Genomic DNA, 8,136 nt, shown 5'->3' with positions numbered 1-8,136 from the left:
TGATAAAATATATGAACCACTTTAAAAATAATAACAATTTAAGGACAAAAAAATATATATACATAATAAAAATGTCACAATTTGTCAAATCTAATGAAAGGAAAAAAGGTACAATTACTGCATTTTAAAACATTTCTTTTCTAACTCCATCTCTCTTTCATCCGATTACACTGAATGTATGACATAGTGTAACTTACGTCAATCTATTGGCACCAATACTTGGGTGGGGAGGATGTCGGCCTAGGGCAATAAGACAGCTAATCAAAAAACGAAGAATTTCATAACTGATTTCAACTGGGGTCTGCACAACAAACATTCATTTAAGAATATATATTTATCTTACGTGCTCTGAATATTTAAGCGTTCCGACTGTTAAGAACAGTCACGAATCATAGGTGTTGGAAGATGACACCAGTAGAGGTGATGGTTTAGGAAGCTATATAATAGTAAATTAATATTAACAAGGGTGTGTGGGGGGTGGGGGGAGCATTATCTTCAAAGTTGAAGGTGGGTAGTGCACCACCACCCCGCCTTTGCAACGTCTTTGCAAGGTCGAGTGTCCATGCATAAATAACACAAAATATTATGTTGTGACGTCCAAGCAAGCTATAAGTGTTACTGGTTTTGCTGTTGCACTTTTACAATGTGAGTGTATTTTGTCCAGTAAACTACGTTTTGTATTGTTATGAGTGTTTAAATTACAGATACTTGATATATAAATAACTATTATAACTTAGTCTCTATAGAAACAAATTGATGAATTGTCGTTTTACGGGATCTTATTTGGCTGACCCCTTTTCAGAGCGCATATTATTAAATTATTATATGTTACGACTATCCCAGAATAGATCGTAATAACAGGCCGAAAATACTAATATTGTAAACACCGAGGGCAATAAAAATTATAAATGTGTTACCTGATGTTTTAAAATATGTCTTACACCTAAATGATAATAATACCTTGGTGAATTTGTTTATGTAAAACGTATGACTGTTTTATATGTAAACCGTATGCATATCCAATAATTTATTTGTAACTGAATTATTATATATGACTATTATGTATTACCTGTGTTGAGAATAATCATGTTTTAGCTGATGTTATAAGTATTTTATGCATATGACAGTATGACTGACTAAATGTCTTTTGATCCATAGTCTGCGATAATATTTTATTACGTACAATCATATCTATTGCAAAGAACACTGAGATAACTACAAAGAAAATGATGTTTACAAGCAGGTGACGTTTATATAAAGGCTAATCAAAAGTCATACACGAATAAAGGTTACTGTAGTAACATAACAGTATTTTAATGCGCATTATTTCCACCCATTGTGTGCAAGATGGATGTATCAACGAAATGCCCTGTGTAGCCGGGTGGTTGTTATACAAGGTGTTCTTTACAACAGGTTGGACTGTACCTGTGTTACGTCTAGTTAATACTCCTCACTTTGTTGACACTGCTAGTTGTTGATTGTTTACATGTTTTAAATATAATTTATTCCCCGTTGTGAAAATAAAAGTAATGTTAGATAACTCTTTTATTTGTTATGTTTTGTGTATTTGTGTTCCAAACGTATATTCAATATTCATTTTGGAGTGTATAATCAGTTAGATTATTTTTGTTTTTGTATTTAGGACTACCGCACAAATTAATTATATTTGCAGATGAATATATACCTCTGTTTAGGATCAGTATAAGTATCCTGAATCATTAAACGATCTAACAATTTAAAGGGTGGCATTTTCAAAAGGTATTTATTGTAAAAAAAAAAAAAAAAAAAAAAAAAAAAAAATTGGCGCATGCCACAGGGCAACCAAAATTCCAATGTGGAGCCGTAAAGAAAATAATAGTCTAAGCAAGACATTACATTGAACACAATATTGTTTTCCATTCAGCTGATCGGGGTTTTTCTCGTTTCAACCAGTGCACCACAACTGGACAAAGGCTGTGGTATGTGCTTTCCTGTCTGTGGGAAAGTGCATATAAAAGATCCCTTGCTGCATTGGAAAAAATGTAGCGGGTTTCTTTTCTCGTTTCAACCAGTGCACCACAACTGGACAAAGGCCGTGGTATGTACTTTCCTGTCTGATAACTCGTATACATTAAAGTATTTTAGAAAGGTCATAACTGCATTTTCTAAATGTAGCCCATGCCTTACCTGTAAATCTTTGCTAGTATAGTTATAGATGTTTACTATTCGATACTTGAAACAGACTGCTATTTCTCTTTCCACCACAAGTACCTGACTCGAGTGATTTTATTTTTTTCCGTTAAAAAACAAGGCTGTTCTAAACACCACTTTCGTCGACTCTCAACGGAATGAGTGCAGACAGCTGTTTAGGCGATTTATTCCACGTGGTTGCAGAACAAGAATATAGGTGTAACTTGCGTTATCGTGCACGTGCAACAAGTGTGTCGACAGGATCGTCTACTGGGGGCGGCGGCTCGAATGGTGCCAAATAAGCATGGGCGTACGACGGGGGGGGGGGGGGGGGGCAATTGCCCCCCCCCCCCCCCCAAATTCGTGCAAAACAGTGGGAAAACAGTGAGAAAAATTCCGGCAGTCTTTATCTGGGTAAAATTTCGGGCAAATCAACCCCTCCAGCCCCCCTAAATCAAAGAGTCCCCATACGCCCATGCAAATACGGTCCAGCGAGAACCAGTACTTCGAACACCAGGAGCGCATACCCGCACCCTTTCCCTGGATCCATACCTGAATCTGAAATTGTTTTAGTCGGGTGTGTTTAGTGTTTGGTCTTTATTGATTTATGTTTGGGATCGATTCCCGTCGATTCTCGTTCCAGCCAGTGCACCACGACTGGTATATCAAAAGCCGTGGTGTGTGTTATGCTATCTGTGGGAAGGTGCATGTAAAAGATCCCTTGCTGTAGCGGGTTTCCTCTGATGACTACGTGTCAGAATTACCAAATGTTTGACATCCAATAGCCAATGATTAATTAATCAATCCAGTTAAACAAAACAAACTTTAAATTTATTTATTTTATTTTGTTTTGTTATTGTTTTCATTTTCTTTCCGTTTCTTTTTCAATTTAATTTCAATTTATTTTATTTTTGTTTGTTATTTATTTCAGTTATTTGTTTGTTTATTTATTTATTTATTTATTTATTTTTGTTTAATGGATTTGATGTAACTCAGTGGTAGAAGTTACAGCAATTGTTTAGCGTGCGACAAAAAGATATTATTTCAGTAGGCTTACATCGTTAATGACGGTTTATTAGTTAATTACGTGTTTCCTGAGCTAGTGTTAGAGAAGAAAATACGGGCTACCTGGCCAAATTTACAAAGTTACATTTAGTTTTAAACGTGTGCAACTACATACATTTATAACGTCTATAAACATCCGAAAAACATAAACATACCTCCGCCCATTTTTAACTACGATTGAACCTATTTCGACACTTGGTGCTGACAAAGATATCTCGCTGCTAAATAACTGTGACTACTCCTATTCTGCACAAAAAAAAACCAAAACCCCCAACAACACCATCTTAAACAAAACAAACCACGAACAAACAAAAAGGTCAGTTTTCTTTAACGACAGCACAATTGTATATATTAACCATCGGCTATTGGATGTCAAACATTTGGTAATTGAAATATAGTCTTATAGATAAGACAGTGTGTCGACAGGATCGTCTCCAGGGGCGGCGGCTCAAATCAGGTCCAGCAAGTACCAGCACTTCGAACATCAGGAGTGCAGAACAGAACAGAACTTTATTCACTCAGAACACCATCGGTGTTACATTTGAGGTGGTTTATAAACATTTAGGCAGAAGTTATACTGCTTAAAAGAATAATACGCACGATCACTGTCTTTTTTCATTAACTAGTAGTAAATGATGTTTTATATGGTTACAGGTCATATCGTCCACAATTTTTGTCGCCCCTGGTCATTTCGTCTACGGTACCTTTTCTTCCATTGGTTATTTCGTCCACTTTTTGACCGGGGACGAAAAAAATCGTGGACGATATGACCTGTAACCGTTTTATATGCACCATCCCAATGAGAGGTTAGCGCATAACACGGTCTTTGATAAATCAGTTGTAGTACACTGGCTGGAACGAGAAATAACAAAATAAGCCCACCAACGGCATCAGGCTAGCGCTTTTACCACTGCAGTATACCCAGCCCCTCACGAACATAAACCACCGAGTCGATCGATCGTACCACTCTTGCGAGCGTCCGAGCTTCTGACGCCACACAAACTCCTATTTCCAATTTGCAACAAGTGCTCTTTTTACGACGACGACGACGGTGATGATGGTGGTAATATAATATTTCCCTGCTTTTATTCAAAGAAGGTTGAAGTAAGCTGTAGTGGAAACGAACGCATCTTTGCATTCTGTACAGAGCACCAAATGGTCATGGGTTGATGATCGAGAAGACGTTACACTTGCTAATCGTTTTGTTAGCACAAAAGACGTGATTTCACATACATGTACTTTGCCTTCGATATATATAGTCAATATTAGTCAAGTTGTTTTTGTTTAACTACACCACTAGAGCACATTGATTTATTAGTCACTGGCTACTGAATGTCTAACAGTTGGTAATTTTGACATGTAGTCTTAGCTCCAGAGAAAACCCGCTACATTTTTCCACTAGTGGTAAGTGATATTTTACATGCACCATACCGCAGCAAGGATAGCACACACCACGGCTTTTGATATACCAATCGTGGTGCACTGACTGGAACGAGAAATAGCCCAATGGGTCAACCGACGGGGATCGATCCCAGAACGATTGGGCATCATGCGAGCGCTTTAACCACTGGGCTACGTCCCGCCACTTTAGTGCTAGTATACATTTAATTTGGTCAGTTTTTGCTTGTTTACGTCATAGTATATGATATAATTTTCATCATAGATGATTTCGAAACGTTCTTTGAGTAAACATTGTATTGAATTTTATTTCTTTTGTTTTGTTTTGTCTTTTGGGGATTTTCGTTTTGTAGGAAGGAAGGAGGGAAAGAAGGAAGGAAATGTTTTATTTAACGACGCACTCTTCTTTTTGTAGGATTATCACATATGTATATAAAGAAATATTGCGAAAATAATCTACTGGCCCATACTTTATTAATTTTGTTGTATATAGTTTTATCAGTCGTAGAGCACTATTCACTGAGTCTAGCGTTGCACGGCTATGAATAAAGTTGGTTGTGAATTCGAACACATTAACTCATCGTATAACATTCTAATTCTATGTAGCTGCGAAGGACAAAAACGCTTTAGGAATGTACTTTCGTGGTGCAGGTCTATTGGAAACTGGCGAACAGGCCGTCCTGCTTTATACGTTCCAGGCCAGTCGTTCGCGTAGATTTTTCTTTTTAATCTGCTATTATGGCAAACCCACAACCCAGCAAGATCTAATTCTTAACCGTGAGCTCTTTCAGCACAGTGCTAGATTTCATATATCATGGCATCGATATAAACAAACCGACGCGACTACATTGAGCTCGTGAAACTGTTTCACTGATATAATATCTAAACATATCCACACGTTGGTCGTACTATCCACAATTCTGATGTAATCAACAGGCAGTCTTAGAAAACTAGCTTTATTTGGAACCATTTTTCGTATCTAAACATAATTACTTTCCAAACAGTAAATGTTATAATATTTAATTTCGAATTATCACCGTATCAGCAAACGTTAAAAATATATATATATATATATATATATATATATATATATATATATATATATATATATATATATATATATATATATATATATATATATATATATATATATATATATATATATAAATATATATATATTTTTTTTTTTTTTTTTTTTTTTTTTTTTAAATCATAAAATAAATTTATAGTACACACAAAGTGATATTTATTATGCATAATGTAGGCGCCAAATATATCGCGAATTTATAGGGCTACCGAGGGGTGGTATTATGTCTAGAGTTATACGGAGATGATCATTTATGTTTAAACCCTCGGCGCAGAAGTGAGGTTCCCATGTTCCATGCGATATATATAAACATGTTAAAAGGCATATATATATATATATATATATATATATATATATATATATATATATATATATATATATACACACACACACACACAGTGAAACCCCTCAAAATCGGACAGCCATGGGACCAAGAAAAAATCCGGTTTGAAGGGTATCCGGTTTACAGAGGTTTCAGTATTGAGGTAAACCGTTTGTTGGTTGGTGTTCTCTACTGAAATAGTAACTAATAAAACTGTCAATTTTGAATAAAACGAAACATTTAATGATTTATAGAAACATTTTGAATTTATCCAGAATTCGCAATAAGAAATAATCAATCCATGTTAACAAACGCATCCATTATTGTTTGGCGTGTTTCACATCTCTGTTTCACAATCGTGGTCTGTGCCAAACTTTCTACCAAATGTATACTAAAAGGCAAAAGTTATTGTGACATAGATTGTTTGGAGTAATAAATTTGTGAATGGATTTATGGATGTAAACCAGAGAAAATGTGCATGATACAGCTCCAAGAAATGCAACCAAGCAGTTGTTGCAGCGATTACATGCTTTGTGCAAGAAACATGGAATATTCGGGAGAAATCCTACGCAATGTTCACCAATAAGGCCAGACATTCAGTCGCAAATCATTGCCACTCTGTGCAGCCTTAGGAGGTCCAGAAGTAAAAAAAACACCATTAGTGAACTGTTTAATGCAATTTCGTCATGTCACGCCTCATTGAAAATGACAGATGGCAAGTCATAGGGATGCTTGAATCTGGGACCTCGCAGCGTGTCGGCGCACGTCAAATCAACGTCCATAGAAACACCATATGACACTTATGGCAACGATATCAACAAAACAACCAGGTCAGGGACCGTCCCCGTAGTGGCCGACCACCCGTGACAACCCTTACCAAGACACATGGATCCGAACCACGCATCTGCGAAATGGCATTCCCAGGAACGTTCTCCAGCGTTTAGTGGCCTCAATGAGACGACGGTGCCAGGCCTGTATCAATGCTCAAGGTGGACACACTCGCAACTGACTGTGTGAACTTCGCTCTGGACCCCCTCTAGTAATGTGGCTCATTTGCATATGGCAGGTGCGCCCTTTTCATGGACTATTGTTCTTTTCCATACCTTCGGGCATTTCTCTTTCCATGATATAACGTTTCATACACGGCAGTAAGGACTTATCATTAATTAACTTTGTCTTTTGTGTGTCACAATAACTTTTGCCTTTTAGTATACATATATATATATATATATATATATATATGCCTTTTAATATGTTTATAGCAAAAGACATATAATCCCTTATTCATGCCAGGTCCGTAAAAACGATATCTGGAAGGAGGGGACACCCAGGCGCATGTGAAGGGGGGAGGGTGACCCCTCCCTGCTCGCAGTAGCAATCAACCTTTTTTTTTTTTTTTTTTTTTTTTTTTACTGTACTAAATTTTATAAAATCATACATATATACTGTGGGTTGACCCCCTCCCCCCAATAGTAAAAAATCCTGGCTACGCCAATGCTTGCTCCACCCCTATAAACATCTCTCTCCATAATCTAGTCCCCCTGCTAAAATTCATGCACATGTGCCTGCAGCCTCAAGTGGTGCTTCAATTTACGCAATATTTTTAACTTTCTTTATAGAATTGGACAGAAAAAAAGTTAACAAAGCAAACACACACAAAAAAAATCACAAAAAGCCTATCCGTTGAGCAGTTATATATAGGTCTGTAGGACTATTCAATACAGTAAGAGTAACCTGGTGTTTCCTATCATTTCCTTGATCAACTTCATGGTGCTCTGAAAAATCCAGTGTTTAGCACATGCATAAAATGCACTTTTATTGCTTTTAGCGGGGAACATGAATTATCTTGGTCAGCTTTCAAGATATATCTATAGTATGGTATAGGGATTAACGTACACATTCAGAGCAAGTTGTTTCAGCGCATGTCTGTCATGGGCACAGGTGCCAGCTCCTTCATCCAGGACAGGAAAGGGTTGGGGTGGGTGGGGGAAGGGACCGCCTGCACTGTCAGGTGCAAGAGAGCACCATGCAGCAACCCGACCGGGGTCGGTAGCAAGCGGAGAAGATATTTTTGTATGTATATCCACAAATATTA

The sequence above is a fragment of the Gigantopelta aegis genome, chromosome 9, assembly GCF_016097555.1.
Source record: "Gigantopelta aegis isolate Gae_Host chromosome 9, Gae_host_genome, whole genome shotgun sequence".
NCBI lineage: Eukaryota > Metazoa > Mollusca > Gastropoda > Neomphalida > Peltospiridae > Gigantopelta > Gigantopelta aegis.
This window is presented reverse-complemented; position numbering follows the sequence as displayed.